Source organism: Antechinus flavipes, chromosome 5 (genome assembly GCF_016432865.1).
Source record: "Antechinus flavipes isolate AdamAnt ecotype Samford, QLD, Australia chromosome 5, AdamAnt_v2, whole genome shotgun sequence".
NCBI classification, from domain to species: domain Eukaryota; kingdom Metazoa; phylum Chordata; class Mammalia; order Dasyuromorphia; family Dasyuridae; genus Antechinus; species Antechinus flavipes.
Genome location: NC_067402.1, coordinates 292,570,857 through 292,589,261, shown reverse-complemented (window position 1 = coordinate 292,589,261; position 18,405 = coordinate 292,570,857). Strand labels below are relative to the sequence as shown.

Here is an 18,405-nt window from a genome sequence, read left to right as displayed (position 1 = left end):
GGCTCCGCCTCCCGCTCGCGCCGGGCCTGCATCAGATAACCATAGAGAACGACCTAGAGAGATAGCCAAGTCCTCAGTCTTGGAGTGACGGATTCACAACGCGCTCTCGCCATCTCGCGGTCGGAAGAGCGTGCTGCGCTTGAAGCTCTCCTTGGAGGCAGAGAGAGTAGCCTTCCAGTGCCTAGAGCGTCCTCAGTCTCTAGATGAGGACACTTCCGGTAACGGCCCGGCTAGGAGGCCCCGCCCAGGACGGGCAGGGAGGCAGTTGGGAGCCGAATGGGGTGCAGGTGCCTAAAATGGGGGAGGAGAGGGATCTGTGAGGGACAGAAATGGAGTCCGTGATAAGAAGGGGAGGGGAAGGGAGGAGTCAGAGAGGGGGAGGGGGAAAGTCGGGGAGAGGAGGGGGAAGGATCGGTGAGGGGACAGAGAGGGTCGGAGGAGCGGAGGGGAGTTAGGGGGGAGGGGTTTATGAGGTGGGGTCGGTGAGGGGGAGGGGAGGAGAGCGGAGCACCGGGGAGTGGGGAGTGGGGTGACGTCAGAGTGCCTGGGGGGTGTTTGGAGGTCGGGTCGGGACTGGGATCCTGGATGTCTGCTGACGGTTTTCAGGTGGCTTGGGTTAAGACCAATTTATAGAGCTAGTGTTAATGTGCTTCAGCCGGACCTGCGTGGGGGGGGAAGCCCTTTAGAACCGCCCTAGGGGTCGGAGAGGGCGATCCAACCAACACTTATTAAGCACCTGCTGTGTGTCTATGCTTGGGGGTGGGTACCTGGAAGCTCAGGGTGCCTCCCAGACAGGGCAGAGGGATGGCACCAGACCTCCTGCCATGGAGGGAGGGACGCTGGCAGTTTGGAGTGAGAACCAGCCCGGGGACGGCTGAGCTTTTGTCCTAGAATCCAGAGTTATTGGAAATGTTGGGGCCCGAAATGTGGCGGGGGCGCCCCAGCTTTGGGAGGTGGGAGACTACCCAGATTGAGGGACTATGCTGGCCTGGGCTGGGAGGAGTGGATCACCGACCCCCTGGGGTACCTATCAGAGCACCCTCCCCCGCACCGGAGCGCCCCTCCCCCTGAGCAACCCCCCCCCCCCCCCCAGACGCCTATCAGAGGTGCAGGGTCACCTCCCACCGCAACTGGTCGGGGAGCCCACAGAAGCAAGGCCTTAGATTAGGTGGACTTGAAGGCCTTCTCACCCCTGAGATCCCTGGAGGACAGAGGTCCTCAGTTTCAGCTTTTCTACATACTTTCCTTCCAACAGTCTTGGGTAGGTGGATGGTTCCAAATATCTTATACCCACATTTTACTGATAAGTGAATGCTTCCAGCACGGGTTGACCACAGGTTAGTCATAAGATTCAGTGTCTGGCACATAGTAGGTTTGCATTAGGTAGTAGAGTGGATCTAGCTGGCCCTAGAGTCAGGAAGAGATGAGTTCAAATCCAACCCCACACACACTTAACCCCTACATGAACTTTGGGCAAGTGAACTTAACCTCAGTCTGCCTCAATTTTCTTCAAATATAACATAGGAATATTTAATATTTTTCCTCAGTTACATTCAAAATAAATTTTTTTGAATTCTTTTTAAAAAATTTTGAGTTCTAGGTTCTCTCCCTTATCCCCACCCACAATTAGAAACCAATGAAGTTATGTAAAATTTCCATAAAAGTCATGTTGTGAAAGAAAACATAGATTTCCCACCCCAGTGAAAATAAAAACCCTCAAGAAAAGTTAAGCTTAAAAAGGAGTTAGAGAGTGTTTCAATCTGAATTCAGACACAATCAGTTCCTTCTCTGAGTATGGATAGGATTTTTCATCACTAGTCCTTCAGAGTAGTCATGGATAATTGTACTAGTGAGTTTAGCAAAGTTGGTCATCCCAAAACATTGCTATTACTTTGTATATAGTACATTTCACTTTGTTTGAGTTCATGGAGGACTTAATAGGTTTGTTTGTTTTTTTCTTTCTGAGAGCATCTTGCTCATCATCGCCCATAGAAAAATAATATTCCATCGCAAACACATGTCACAGTTTATTGAGCTCTTCCCCAATTGATGGGCATCTCCTCAATTTCCAAATTTCCCCCCCAAGATGAGAGCTGCTATGAAAAATTAGGAATAAGAATAATACCTTCCTCATAAGGTTGTTTTGAAAAATAAGATAATAGTTGTAAAAGAGTTAGTACAACGATTGGCAATAATTTATGTGTACTTAGTGCTTAATTAATATATCTTTTCTTCCCGTTCTCTTTCTCCTTTTATCTGAGCCCATTAGGAGTTCATGGTCCATCTGGACAAACCTAACATGCTGAGATGTTTTGTCCAAATACAAAAAAGAACAATTTTATACAGTTTATACAAGTCTGGGTACCACTTGAGGGAACATTGAATTATGACTAGATGACAGCAGCCAGGGTCAAAGGCCTTGAAGTCATGAAAAGATTCATTGAAGAACCTGAAGATGTTTGACCTGAAGGAGAGAAGTTTAGGTACCAGGGATGGGGGAAGGTACCAAGGCTGTCTTCAAGTACTTGAGGGGATGCCACGTGGAAGAGGGTGTGGATTTGTTTTCTTTGGCCAAAAAGGCCATAACTAAGTACATTGGATGGAAGTGAATAATTAAAGCTGCCCATGAGTAGACTGCACCGCTTCAGCAGGTCTGAAGACAGAGACCAAATGATCACTTCTCTGGTGGATTGGAATAAAATTCTTGGCTCCACATGAAATCCTGAATTACACATAAGTTTTGGGATACCCATAAAGGTACTTTGTTATTTCTTTGGATAATTTTTAGTATCCTTCCTTCCTTCCTTCTTTCTTTCCCTCCCTCCCTCTCTTCCTTTTTCCCTCCCTTTCTTCCTTCTGACAACTGGGGTTAAATGACTTAAAGCTAGTAAGTGTCAAGTATCTGAAGCTGGATTTGAACTCAGGTCTTCCTGACTCCAGGGCCAGTTTTCTCTCCACTGTGCCACCTAGCTGTCCCAATTTTTAATGTTATTGTTAAGAATGATTAATATGAGTAGATTTTCACAATTGAAAATAAAAGCTTCATTTTAGCAAACAAGTTATCTAAAACTAATTATGAGGAAAAAAATGTTAGGGGGAAATGGATTGAGGAGGTGCTGTGGTGGTAGAACAAGTAGTTACTATGGTTTTTCAGTCAATGAATGTAAACTTCCCTTTCTCAATTTCCTTCCGTTATTTCTCTGGTTCATTCTTTGTGCTAACTCCAAGCTGTGTTGGTGGGCGGCAGGTGAAAGGGATGTCAGCCCCAAAAGAAAGCAAGAACGCAAGTAAGTAAATCACAGCATAGTGTACTAGAGTTGTTGGAATTACTTAATTGGCAAAGAACTCTTCAAATGTGTTTCACGAATGATGGTATTGTCCTCCCCCTTCCCATGCTATGCCCGAGTCTTGAAACAACATGGCAGAAAGCACTCCATTTGCTATTGGCTAAGGTCATCAGCCCATCATAGGCTTAGGGAGGACAATGAGGTCAAACTGGGGCCACCATGGAGAATTCTGCTTAGTTGGCCCAAAGTTGGAAATAAGCTTCTGCCTCATCCCAGCCAGGCTACTTCTCCAGTTTTTGTCACCTAGCGACTTACTCCAATAGCCGGCACCTATCACTTCTAGGATCGAATACAGAATCAAAGCTCTTCATAAACTAGGCCCCCTTCCCCTGTCTTTTCAGTAGTCTTCATACACCTTATTTCCCATTTCACACCCATCCATCCAGTGATCCCCACTTCTTGGTTGTTCCTCCAAGAAGACCCTCCACTCTCACCTGTGGGTATTTTCTTTGTCCTTCCACACCTTTCAAAACATGACTTTTATGGAAATGTTTTACATAAGAGTAACATACTCTTCCTGCATATGGTTTGTACGTATTTATTTGCTTGTCATGTCCCCCATTAGATTGTGAGCCCCTTGAGATTAGGTACTGGCTTTTGCCTCTTTTTTGTATTCTCAGCCCTTTTCGTTGTATCTGTTTCATAGTAGGTGCCTAATAAACATTTATTGATTGATTAATTGTATGATTTTTGTTGTTCTTATTATTACCTTGGTCTGTTTTATTGATAGTTTCTCTAATATTAAACTAAATCTGACGTGGTCATATTGTATATGATCTTTGTGCTATATTGCGGAGACTTCTTGCCAATATTTTACTTAAAACTTTTAAGGGACATTGTTCCATAGTTTTTTCCTCTGTTTTGAACCTCCTGGCTTAGATGGTATAACCACATTTACATCATGGAAGGAGTTTCATAAGATGTCTACTCCTGCTTCCAGATAGTTTACCAAGTGTTAGAATTAGTCTTTGAATGTTTAATAGAATTAACTTGTGAGCCCAGCTGGTGGTCTTGGGTTTTGTCCTTTTGGGAGCTCAAGATCAATCTTGTTTTCTGAGACCACATTATTTAAATCCTCTGTTTTTCATTCTGTTAACATTAAGTATTTCATAACTTTAACATATTCATCTATTTTATTTATTGACATGTAATTGAGCAAAATAATTTCTAATGCTTTCTTTTATATTCTTCATTTGTTGTGAATTCACCTTCTAAATTTTTTGATATACTGGTAATTTGGTTTTCCTTCCTTTCTTTTTCAAATTTATCTAGTGTGTTTATAAATTTTTTTAATCAAAACGTCTGGGTTGTGTTTGCCATTATATGCAAAAAAATCTTTCCTGATCCCCCTCAGTGCTAGCAAATTCTGAGATTACTTCCAGTTTACTGTGTGTTACGTGTATCTGGATACAGGTAGTACATACATAGTTTTTTGCATGTGGTCTCTTCCATTAGAATGTAAATTCCTTACAAGCAGGGTAAGGAAATTTTGCCTTTCTTGTACCCCCAGTGCTTGGCACAGTACCTGGCACATAACAAACATTTAATAGATGCTTATTGACTTGACTGGACTCAGTTTTTTATCTGTTTTCAATTTTGTAGGAGTTCTTTGATTTTTAATGGAGTTTTAAAATGTATTAATTATTAGTTTTTAAAGTTGTGTGCCCCATTTATTCATTAGTTCGTTCTCTTTTGTTGATGAAAGTATTTAAAGATATTGGTTTCCTCTTAGAACTGTTTTTGTTGGTGACCTCAGTTTGTTGGTGGCTAATAGACTGCTTCTTGACCCCACCACCATAAGATAGCCTGAAGGTTCTGCAGGGTCTAAGAGCTTCATGGGCTGGTGATCCTGCTGTAGTTTTTACACTTGCCCAGGAGCTGGATCTGAGGCCCTGCTCTGTGCCCAGGATCAGAGCCACCCAACTGCTGCTCACTTCTATTCCTGATACCTGGAACTTACTTGCCCTGGATGGCCATCTGTCAGTCATCTTCTCGGTCCATCCTGAGTCTGTAACCCAGCTTTGGAGTGAGGGAGACAACTCCCAAGTAGTATCTTTTCCTATTTTCTGCCCAGCATTAGAGCCCTCCCTGTGGGCCCGGGATCTCCTCATGGTCTAGGATTCCAGTCCTGGGAAGGTTCTGCAGTGCCCTTGGGCTCCACCTATCCCCAATGTCCTGTCGTGCCAACTTGGGCTGAAAAAATGACTCCCTGTTCTTCCTTTGGATTTCCTGGTTAGGACACAGTCTGGTTCATTTTCCAGATCTTTGTGAGATCTGTGTGAAGGGGAACTAGAAAGGATTGCTTCCTTTACTCTGCTGTCATGGCTGGTCTCCCGGGGAGCTTCAATCTTAGAGGACTCTCTGATAAGAAGCATTGGTGTGACTTGTATTCCCTCCTTTCCTCTCTCACCTCAAATTCTGTCTGGGAACATTTGATTTCTCCCTGTTTTTTAGGTAGACATTTCATAGTTTTTGGTCTTCCTCTGCCACACAAGGAGCAGACGGGGCAGCCAGCCTAGCTGAAACAGCAGGGCATCTTGAGGGGCAAATGGGGGGCACATGTGCCAAGCAGCCCCAACCACCATTTCCCTCTAGACCCTGATGGAGATCCCTGAATCTAATAGCTATGCTTACAGCCCAGTGCCCTCTGCCCCCATCCCAGGGAAGTCACTCCTTGTGAAGAGGGACTCAGGCACTGCAGCCATAGGGAGTAAGGACCCAGACAAGAAGGTCCCCCCGAGTCTTCAGCTCCGAGCAATAGTTTAGCTTCAGAAACAGATGGGATTTCATCAGTGGAAATGGCAGTAAAGGCCAGACTGGACTTTCTGTCTGCTTTGCTTCTGTTCCCCAAGGACCTTTTCCAACTGAATTGCTTTTGAAACTTTCCCTATGTGTTGTCTTCCCTCCTTGGGAAATGAACTCCTTGGATGCAGGGAACTGTCTTGCTTTTTCATTTGTACTCTCAGTACTTAATGCAGTAAATAGTAAGCACTTAATAAATGTTCTATTCACTTCCCTCAAAGGAACAAGACCTTTATATAAACATTTGAACTTAAAATATATTTATTATACAAAGCACATAAAGAACTGCACTAACATTCACCTCCCACTATGGATGGAAAGACCTTCCCTGAGAGGCAGACAGACCTGACAACAACAAGGCTTAGTGACATACACAAGGTCTCCTATATAGTCCCAGACTGTTTTTCCAAAAGACTTCAATCAATACTCAGCTCCACCAGTAGGGAGTTGATTGGAGTAGCCATCCTACAGTCTTTCCAGGAATTAATTTTCCCTTTATTTTAGCATCTTTTTGCCAGCTTGACTATTGGGAGAGTGTTTTTTTTAATTTGCATTACTCTGATTAGTGATTCGAATATTTTTTAAAGTGGCTAACTGGAGTTCGAGTTCCTATTTCTTAAAAAAAATTTTTTTTCAAATCTTTTGAAACATTTGTTTAATGGGGAATGGCTCTTAATCTCATTAATTCGTTAATTTTTCTTTTTCTTTTTTTTTTTTTTTTCCTGAGGCAATTGGGCTCAAGTGATTTGCTCAGAGTCACACAGCTAGGAAGTATTAAGTGTGTGAGACAAGATTTAAACTCAAGTCTTCCTGACTTCAGGGCTGGTACATTAATTTCTTAAAGATTTTGGATGTCAAGTTTTGTCAGAGATATTTATTGCACATTTTCTTTAATACCTAATTTTAAACATTCTGGATGAATTTATCTTATTAATGTATTCTTTATTTTTTACAATGAAAGTGATCTGTTTTACCTTTTCTAATCTCTTTTATATAATTTTTGGTTACAGATTTTTTTTTTTTTACTAGTCCACAACTGTGAAAGATAGATTTTTTCTTTTTATTGTGTAATTTTAAAAAACATTTACAAAATTTGTCCATTTGGAATTTATTGTGGTATAAGATAACTGCTTATATTGGCTTTTTTTTTTTTTTTTTTTGGCCAGGCTACATTCCAATGTTTTCAGTAGTTCATGTCAAATAAAGAATCCCTTCCCGAAATGATTGTGTTCCTGGTTTTTTTGAACACAAGACTTCTGTGTGCGTTTGTTTCTACATCTTGATTGTATGTCTATTTTTCTTTCTACTTTTCCATTTTTCCTCCAGTACCAGGTAGTTTTGATAATTATTGTTTTGTTGTAGAGTTTAGGATTTGGTCTCTCATTTATTTTTTCCATTACGTTCTTTGATAGTCTTGACCTTTTATTTCTTTGTAGGGTGCTATATACACAGTAATTGCTTAGTGTTTGTTGACATACAGTTGAATTAAATTATGTCTTCACAACAAATAGAAATGAAAATTTCATATCCTTCTCACCCTTCCCAGCATAAAGCCAGCTATCAGCACATTTAAGTGGGGCAGAGAGAAGGGAAGTAGTGGGTCCCTTGGCGCCCCAGTGACTGCCTTTATGCTGAGCTAGTCATTACTGGCTCAAAGCCTGGCTTTAGCCATTAACTGAAGGAAAGCAGCTTTAGCTTTTAAAAGAAAGGATTCAAGATTATTTCAATCCCCTTTATAACCAAGGGGAAAAAGGGAATTTCTTAAGGGATGTTGACTGATCTAATCTTTATTATTGATGTATTTCAATGCCTGAAGTAATCATTCAGGATTTCTTTATTTAGCCTCTTCCATGAGGGGAATATATAAATATAATAACACATTAGAATCTGTAGCCCCCAAATGGGAAGAGTAGGGAGGCTGCAAAGGTTGTGAAAAACAGTAGTTGGCTCTTCCCCCTCCAGATTCTTGCCTTTTGGGATCTCATCAGCTCCTATGGATTTAATGATCCATTGATATGCTGATGGTTCTCAAATCTAGCCCTAACCTCTCTCTGGACTCCATAGTCTTGCATTTCCAACTGCTTACAAGACATCTGGAACTGATGTAGGTATCTTAAACTCAACATGTCTGAAACAGAACTTGCTATCTTTTCTTGATAGTTCTTTCTAATTTTCCTATTAGTCAAGTCAACATCTGCCAGTCAATTCAAGTGTTGCAGCCTAGACGGCATCCTCAATTCCATCCCCTTTCTGACCTCCCAAATCTTGCCAAGAAGATTCAAATAAAAGAAAAAAAAATGAAAGAAAATGAAAAGATAAATGCTTCTGCATATATTCAACCAATATCAATTCTTTCTCTGGAAACAGAGAATAAGCTTTATCCTTAGTCCTTTGGGATTGTCTTAGATCATTGCATTGCTGAGAATAGATAAATCATTCACAGTTCTTTCTCAAACAGTATTGCTGTTAGTGTGTAGAATATCTTTCTGGTTCACTCAACTATGAATCAATTCAGGTAAGTCCAGGTTTTTCTGAAATCATTCTGATTGTCATTTCTTATTGCACAGTAATATTTCATTATAATTATATATCCTAACTTGTTTAGCTATTTCTTAGTTGATGGGTATCCCTTCCAAATTCTTAGCCGCCATAATGCTTTTCCTTTTTTTTTTTTAGAAGTCTTTGGGATATAGACCCTGCAGGGGTATCTCTGGATCAAAAGGTATGGTATACATAGTTTTATTGCTCTTTGGACATAGTTCCAAATTGCTTTCTAGCATGGTTGGATCAGTATACAACTCCTCCAACAGTACATTAGTGTCCCATATCCCCTTCAACATGGGAATATTTTATAACATACAGATTCTTTTCCTTTTTTTTTCTGATGACCTTGGGAAAAGACGTATTGCTGGGTCAAAGGCTGTATATAAACAATTTTATAATTCCTTGGCCATAATTCCAGATTGCTCTCCAAAATGGTCGAATCAGTTCACAATTCTACCAACAGTGTATTAGTATCCCAACTTTTTTATATCCCCTCCAAAATTTGTCATTTTCCCCTTTTATTATTTTAGCTAATCTGATAGGTATGAAAAGATATCTCAAAGTTCTTTTGATTTGCATTTCTCTAATAATGATTTAGAGCATTTTTCAAGTGATTATATTTGTATATATATATTAAAACAAGAATATAATATAAAATTACATATAATATATAATATATAATATATAAATAAGAACATTATAAACAAGAAGTTTATATTCTTTGACTATTGTCAGTTGGGGAATGACTCATATTCGTATAAATTTGCCAAAGTTCTCTATTTGAGATAGGAGACTTTTATCTGAGAAATTGTTTAAACCTTAATGTTCTGCTTTCCTTCTGATTTTGGCTACATTGTTTTTATTTGTACAAACCTTTTTTAATGTAATATAATCAAAATTATCCATTTTATACCCTAAAATGGACTCTCTTATTTATTCACCAATTCTCCTATCTATAATCTAATAGGTAATATGTTTCATGTTCTAATATACTTATGATATCATAAGATCATGCATCTATTTTGATGTTATATATATTTATGATATTTGTCCTATCCACCTGTAAATTAACATTTCTCCAATTACTTGAAGTTGACTTTGTATAATAAGTGTTCATTCATATTCATGTAGTTCCTGGGTTTGTCTTGAGAGGTATACTCCCAGTATTTATATTATCTACGGTTATTTTAAGTGAAATATCTTACTATCTCTTCTTTCAGGGCTTTGTTGGACATATCTAGAAATACTGATGATTTATATGGATTTATTTTATATCTTGATAATTTGGTAAAATTATTGTTTCAATTAGTTTTTTAGTTGAATCTCTGGGATTTTGCAAGTATATCATCATATTGTCTGCAAAAAGAGATAGTTTTATTACTTCATTGCCCATTCTGACTGCTTCCATTTCTTTTTCTTTTCTTACTGTTTTTGCTAGCATGTTTAACCCTGTATTGAATAATATGGGTCATAATAGGCATCCATGTTTTACTCCCAAGCTTATAGGCAAAGCTTCTAGCTTATTTCAAATAATTCTTGCTGTGTTTTTAGGTAGATGCGTCTTATCATTTTAAAGAAAAATTCATTTATACATATGCTTTCAAGTTTTTAATAGGGATGAGTGTGGTATTTTGTCAAAAGCTTTTCCTACATCTACTGATATAATCATGTATTTTTTACTACATTTGTTTTGGTTATAATCGGTTATGTTAAGAGTTTCCCCTGAGTGGGTGCCCAACAGTTGGAGAATGGCTGAATAAATTATGATATATGAATATTATGGAATATTATTGTTTTATAAGAAACATTCAACAGAATGATTTCAAAGAAGCCTGGAGACACTTACATGAACTGATGCTAAATGCAGTGAGTAAAACCAAGAGAACATCATATACAGCAACAAGAAGATTGTGTAATGATCAGCTGTGGTGCACTTGGCTCTTTTTAACAATGAGGTGATTCAGGCCAGTTCCAATGGTCTTGTGATGGAGAGAGCCATCTGCACCCAGAGAGAGGATTATAGGGACTGAATGTGCATCACACCATAGCATTTTCACCTTTTTTGTTATGTTGTTCACTTGCTTGTTTTTTCTTATTTTTTCCCTTTTGATCTGATTTTTCTTGTGCGCCAAGATAATTGTGGAAATATGTACAGAAGAACTGCACATGTTTAATATATTGAATTACTTGTAATTCTAGGGAAGGCGAGTAGAGGGAAGGGAGGGAGAAAAATTTGGAACACAAGATTTTGCAAGAGTGAAAGTTGACAACTATCTCTCTGCATGTATTTTGAAAATAAAAAGCTATTATAATTTTTTAAAAGTTTCCTTATATTAAACCATCCATGCATCATAGGTTCTTGAGATGGGAAACAGCAATAAAAGAGAATCATTATTGCTAACACTCATGTAGTATTTTATGTTTTAACAAATGCTTTATTTTTATTATTCCAATGAAAAGAATATTGTATCAGGAATAGCCTGTGTGAGTGACTCCGTCGTTACAACTAACTTGGCATAGATTTTGGTTACATATCTTCTTTTACTTTCCCAAACTTTGGTTACAAAGCTTCCTTCACCTTATCTAACTTCCACATGTATATGATGGGCATATTTGGCAGCTGCCAGCTGCACTAAGGTTCACTGAAGGCAAGAGAATTGTTAGTGCCTCCAAGAAAAATATTCTGTTGATAGTATAAGGACCTATGATTTCATGGATGTATAGGATCCTTCCCCTGGAATAGATTACATCTCTCTATACTTTAGGAAATGGTCTTCTAGAGTTACAATGGCCCCAAAACTCATGATTTGGAGTCAGCTTTGTGATGATGATTTCTTCATATATAGCCAGGTTGTGACTCAATGACTAGATGCTCTAGGCTTAGAAGCTTCCTACTTGGTAGTTTTAGCAGAGTCAGCACCCCCTGGCCTTATGATTAAGAAGCCAAATGAGACCCATAGAAGGGGGAGCGGTCACTGGAATGAGTTCAATTGCTATTTAAGTAATAATGCTGTGATGTTGTGGGGTTGCTTTTAGTAATTCCTTTATGGCAGTCCTGAGGACTAACAACTTAGAAATAGAACAAATAAGCTATATAGAATTCCAACCCTGATTTCCCTTTGTGGCACTCTTTTTAATAATTTCTTAAAAGGTAATGTCTAGGCTCATTTTTTGATCATTGTTTTCAAGTAGTCCAATAACCTTTAAATTCTCTCTCCTGGCTCTTTTTTCTAGGTCAGTTATTATTTTTTTTCCAGTGAGGTATTTCACCTTGTTTTTTATTTTTTCATCCTTTTGGTTTTGTTTTATTCTTGATTTCTTATAGTCATTAGTTTTGATTTACTCAATTCTACTTTTTAAGGCATTTTCCTCAGTCAACTTTTGTACTTCCTTTTTCCATTTAGGCAATTTTGTTTTTCAAGTCATTCTTCTCCTCATTGGTTTTTTTGTACTTCCTTTTGCATCACTCTCATTTTTCTTTCCAATATTTCCTTTTATCTCTCTTACTTGATTTTCAAAATTTTTTTGAGCTCTTCCATGGTCTAAGACCAATTAGTATTTATCTTGAAGGCTTTGGATGTAGGAGTTTTTGACTGTTATCTTCTTCTGAATGTGTGTTTTGATCTTCCTTATTACCATGGTAACTTTCTAAGATTAGAATCTTTTTTTTGCTCATTGTTTTACTCATTTCCCTAGCCTATTATTTGATTTTAAAATTTTTGTTAAAGTAGGGCTCTGTTTCCAGAGTGGAGGGTGCAATGTCCCAAATTTCAGGAGTTTGTACAGCTCTTTTCAAAGACCCTTCTAGGGACTTGTAAGTTTTTATTTCTTCCAAGATGATATGATCCAAGTTTAAGTGTGTTCATTATTCTCCTGGACTGTGCTCTGGTCTGTGAGTGGCCACAAGTACTCTTTTCTGCCCTGGAACTATGAGAAGGGTTTCCCAATCCATTCTGGCTATAAGTTCTAGTGTATTGGTTCTCCTCTTCACCTGAGACTGTGAACCAGGACTTATGGACAAAACAACAGTCCTGCCTCTGTGCTAGCAAAGCAACCTCGCATAATCTCCTTACCAGCTATTCAACCACCTTACTTTTTGTGGGCTGAATCCGGAAGCCACTGCTGCTTCTGCTGCTGCTGCTTCATTGGTGCCTTGGGTCTGCTTCTGGATTAGTGAAGTTTCCCTCTCGCCCTAGGGTGACAAATCTTTCCTGCTGACCTTCTAAGTCATCTTTGGGGTCTGGAAACCACCACTTTTGCCACTGACTCAAGAGCTTTCTTATCTCCTCAGGATAGCTGACACCCACTGAAAATAAGTAACTATAGAATATAGAAAATAAGTCCTATAAAAAACAGCTACTTCCAGTTATGATGGAAGATTGGGAGGAAGAGAAAAAATGATGGGCAGATAAGGAGAGGAGTTCTGGACTGAGAGCCCCTTTCTTCTGTGGATTTCACTTACCTTCAAGAGTCTTCTCCAATAAACTGGGAAAAAAATTTTAGATCCAAGGGTTCTGATAAGGCCTCATTAAAAAAAAAAATTATTATTGAAACTTTTTATTTTTAAAACATATGCAAGGATAATTTTTCATCATTAACTCTTGCAAAAACCTTGTATTCCAATTTCCTTCTATATTCCACATCTCCCCTAGATGGCTAGTAATTTAATATATGTTAAATAAGGTTAAAATACATGTAAATCCAATATAAGCATACATGTACACTTAGTGTATATACGCTTAGTTGCACAAGAAAAATATCAAAAAGGAAAAAAATTGAGAAAGAAAACAAAATGCAAGCAAACAACAAAAGAAGTGAAACTGCTATGTTGTGATCCATACTTGGTTCCCTCATTTCTAAAATATATAGAGATAGAATTGACTCAAATTTAAAAGAATACAAGCCGTTCTACAGATGAAAAATGGTCAAAGAATATGAACAATTTTCAGATGAAGAAATGAAACCATTTCTAGTCATGTGAAAAAATGCTTTAAATCACTTTTAATCAGAGAAATGCAAATTAAAATAACTGAAGTACCATTGCACTCTTCTCAGAATTGTCTAAGATGACAGGAAAAGATAATGATAATGTTGGAGAGGATATGGAAAAACTGGGACACTAATACATTGTTGGTGGAGTTGTGAACTAATCCAACCATGCTAGAGAATAATTTGGAATTATGCCTAAAAGGCTATCAAACTGTGTATACCCTTTGATCCAGCAGTGTCTATTGGGCCTGTATCCCAAAGAGATCTTAAAGAGGGAAAGAGACCTGTAAAAGTGTTTGTGGTGGCAAGAAACTGGAAACTGAGTAGATGCCCATCAGTTGTGGAATGGCTGAATAAACTGTGGCATATGAATGTTATGGAATATTATTATCCTATAAGAAATCAGCAGTATGATTTCAGAGAGGCCTGGAGAGACTTACATGAAATGATGTTGAATGAAGTGAACAGAAATAGGAGGTCATTGTACACAGCAGTGACAAGACTATACCATTAACAATTCTGATGGACATGGCTCTTTTCAACAATGAGATCATTTAGGTCTGTTCCAATGACCTTGTGATGAAAAGAGTCATTTGTACCCAAAGAGAGGGTTGTGAGAACTGAGTGTGGACCACAACATAGTATTTTTGCTTTTTTATTGTTGTTTGCTTGCATTTTGTTTTCTGATTTTTCTTGTTCAGTATGATCATTATGGAAATATGTATAAAAGAATTGCCCTTGTTTAACATATATTGAATTACTTGCCATCTAGGGAAGGGGATGGGGCCACAAGAGGGAAAAAAATTTGGAACATAGGGTTTTGCAAGAGTGAATGCTGAGTGAATGCTGTATTTTACATGTGTGGGTCAACCTGCCATCTGGGGGAGGAAGTGGGGTGAAGAAGGTGGAAAATTGGAAGGTTTTGCAATTATCAATGCTGAAAAATAACCCATGCATATATCTTGTAAATAAAAAACTATAATTAAAAATTGCTGAAAAATTACCCATGCATATATCTTGTAAATAAAAAACTATAATTAAGAAAAAGAATGAATGCTGAAAATTATCTCTGCATGTGTTTTGAAAATAAAAAGCTTTAAAATATAATAATAAAAAGTTTTCCCAAAGTTGAAAAGTCAGGTAGGACAAAGCAGGTGCTCTGCTTGAGCTGTGGCATTCTCATGTGGGGCTTCTGATTCACCATGGATGAGCTCGTCATTGCTGCTTTCTATGGCGTGAAAGAATTAAGGAACAAAGCATTTGTTAAGTGCTTACAAACCTTTCTGTACTTACCAGTGTTTTTGAAGACAGGATGTTTTATTTCTATTGATAGTTGTGCTTATGGACTTTGAGTCATTCAATAAGCATTTATTAAATGCCTGCGATGTGCCAGGCATTGTGCTAAGACAGGACAGTTTTTGAGGAGCTCACAATATGCACCAGCTGTATACAAATATGCTATGTACAGACTAATGAAGAAATAACAGATTAGGCACTATAACTGAGATAAAGAGGGAGAACATTTCAGGCCTAGAGGACGGCCAGATCTGGGGACCAGGGATTGCTTCTTTTGGTTCCTCTAGTAGGACCAACTTAAGCTCTCTCACCTGTGAGTTCTCCATGAGTGACAAAGTGTTCTCTGAAGGACAGTAGAATAGTGATCATCCTTATTTTATAAATTAGGAACTAAGGCAGAAAGCACTTTACATGACTTTCCTGTAGATATCTCAGTAATATTTAGAGGTCTGTCTCATGCAGAGTCCCAGAATCCTTTGCATTAGACTGTCTTTTGCAGTTCATATTTACAGAATGGAATGACATTGCTAATTGCATCTCTTGATTTTTCTCAGCACTCTGGTCCTCTATAATAATCTTTGAGCCCAAGAAAGAGACCATGGACTAAATGTGTGGAGACACCAATTGATAGTTGTGTTCTCTGAAGCAGGAACTGGTGGGATCATAGAATAGGCACTTGAAGGGACCAGTTGAGCAAGGGAGACCTGAACAGTAGTCCATGTGAGTGCTGAACTAAGGTGTTGCCAGGATGAGCACAGAGTACATGAGAGAGATGTGGAAGTTTTGGCACACATTTTTGCAATAAATTGGCTCTGTGAGATGAGTAAGAGTGGGCAGTTGAGAACCTAAAAGTTGCAAACTTAGATCAAGGGAAGGCTGGATTTAATTCTGGACTTGTTGAGTTGAAATGCCTGTGAATCATCTACATCCATCAAACATCCAGGCTGTGGTTTCCAAAGGGCAGTTGATATTACAGGACTAGACCCCTGAAGAGGCCATTCTATTCTTACCCTGGCCAATTTTCTCTGCCCATCAAGGTTTCTAGTTTCTTAGGACTCCTTCTCAGAGTAGGTTTGAATATCAATTTTGAGTTCTACCACCTACTATCAAGAATTTTGGAGTGATCAGTTGTATCTGATAATCCCCACCCCTCCCCAAACACACACACACACACACACACACACACACACACACACACACACACAGGTCTTTCCTACTTTGTTATTGCTTACTGTTGCTTCCAAATTTTTTTTAACTTGTCTTTAAAAACAATACTTTGGTTCTTATAGTACTTTAATTTTTATCCTTCATCCCCAGTGAACCTTCCCCTTTAAACAAAGTTTATAAAAGAAAAATCAACTTGACTGTTATTGAATGTACAGAGGGATTTAGCCTGGAGAAGACTCAAATAAGACATAATAGTTGTCTTTAAGTATTAAAATATTTTTAAACTTCAATTTTATTTAATTTTCAGTTTTGAATTCTTGCTCTTACCTCTCTCTACCTATCACTGAGCAAGCAAAAAAGGCAACAAAAACCCCAAGCCAAACCAAAAGAACTGTTCACAAAAAGAAAGAAAATATGCTTCAGTTTTATTAGAGTTCATCAGTTCTTTTTTTGGCGATGGACAACATGTTTCATTCTGAGACCTATAGAATGGTATTGATCAGATCCTAAGTCTTTCAAAGTTGTTTAAAACATTTTTGTTATGTTGTTGTATATATTATTCTCCTGATTTTGTTCACATCACTTTGCATTGGTTCATACAGTTCTTTCCAGATTTTTCTGAAATCACCCCCTTCATTATTTCTTAAAGTATGATAGCATTTCATCACATTCATATGTTGCAGCTTGTTAAACCATTCCCCATCTTTTCAGTTTACAGTTATTTGTTACAATGAAAAACAAGTTTCTATAAATATTTTTGTACATATAAATCCTTTTCCTCTTTGATTTCTTTGCCCGGTGGCCATATTGCTGGATCAAATGATGGGTATAATTTAGTACATTTTGGGGCATGGTTCCAAATTATTTCTAGAATATTGTATTCATAGTTCCACTAGCAGTGTATCAGTGTACCTGTTTTTGCACATCCTCTTCAGCATTTATCATTTTCCTTTTTGTCTACTTAGTCCATTTTGATGGGTACGGTGTAATACTTCAGAGTTTATTTAGGTTATATTTCTGTAATTATAAGTTACTTGGAACATCTTTTCATAATGCTGTTGATAGCTTGAATTTCTTCCTCTGAAAACTGATGCCTATTCATATCCTTTGACCATTTGTCATTTAGGGGAATAGCTATTATTTCTAAAAATTTAACTCTGTTCCATTGTACATTTTAGAAATGAAAACTTTATCAGAGAAAATTGCTGCAAAGACCTTTCCCAGTTTCCTGCTTCATTTCTAGTTTTAATTGCATTGATTTTATTTGTACAAAAATTTTTTAGATTTTATATATCAAAATTACATTTCATGTCCTGAGAACTCCCCCATCTTTTTTTTTTTTTTTTGGCAACTCTTCTAAACATATTTCCACATTTATCATGCTGCACAAGAAAAACCAGATCAAAAGAGGAAAAATTAGAAAAAACAGGTAAGTAAACAACCATTAACAAAAAAGGTGAAAATGTTGTGTTGTGATCCACATTCAGTCCCTACAATCCTCTCTCTGGATGCAAATGGCTCTCTCCATCACTTGTCTATTGTAACTGGCCTGAATTATCTCATTGTTAAAAAGAGCCAAGTCCATCACAGCTGATCATTACATAATCTTGTTGCTGTGTACAATGTTCTCTTGGTTCTACTCACTTCATTTAGCATCAATTCATATAAATCTCCAGGGCCTTTCTGAAATCAACTTGCTTATCATTTCTTATAAAACAATAATATTCTATTACATTTATATATCATAACATTCAGCCATTCCCCAATTGATGGATGTCCATTCAGTTTCCAGTTCTTTGCCACTATAACTATTTTTGCACATGCGGGTTCCCTTCCTTTTTTTATGAAGTTGGGATACAGACCCAATAGACGCACTAGTGAATCAAAGGATACGTACAATACGATAGCCCTTTAGGAATAGTTCCATATTGCTCTCCAGAATAGTTGGATCAGTTTATAACTCCACTAAGAATGTATTAGTGTCCCAGTTTTCCTACATCCCCTCCAAAATTTATCATTTTTTCCTGTCTTAGCCAATCTGAGAGGTATGAAGTGGTACCTCAGAATAGTTTTAATTTGCATTTCTCTAATAGTGATTTAGAGCATTTTTCATATGACTAGAAATGGCTTTAATTTCTTCCTCTGAAAATTGTTTATATCCTTTGACCATTTATCAGTTGAGGAATGCTTGTATTCCTATAAATTTGAATCAATTCTATGTTTTAGAAATGAGGCTTTTGTCAGCAACACTCAATATAAA

The 18,405-nt window shown here is 37.9% G+C and overlaps 1 long non-coding RNA gene across 1 annotated transcript; it reads left to right on the top strand.

Moving 5' to 3' along the window:
• The first annotated feature begins 13 nt into the window (after positions 1-13).
• Positions 14-4,031, top strand: LOC127538831 (uncharacterized). Its single transcript, XR_007947764.1, has 2 exons — positions 14-2,757; positions 3,229-4,031. It is a non-coding gene; the product is annotated as an uncharacterized LOC127538831 (long non-coding RNA).
• Positions 4,032-18,405: the final 14,374 nt, after the last annotated feature.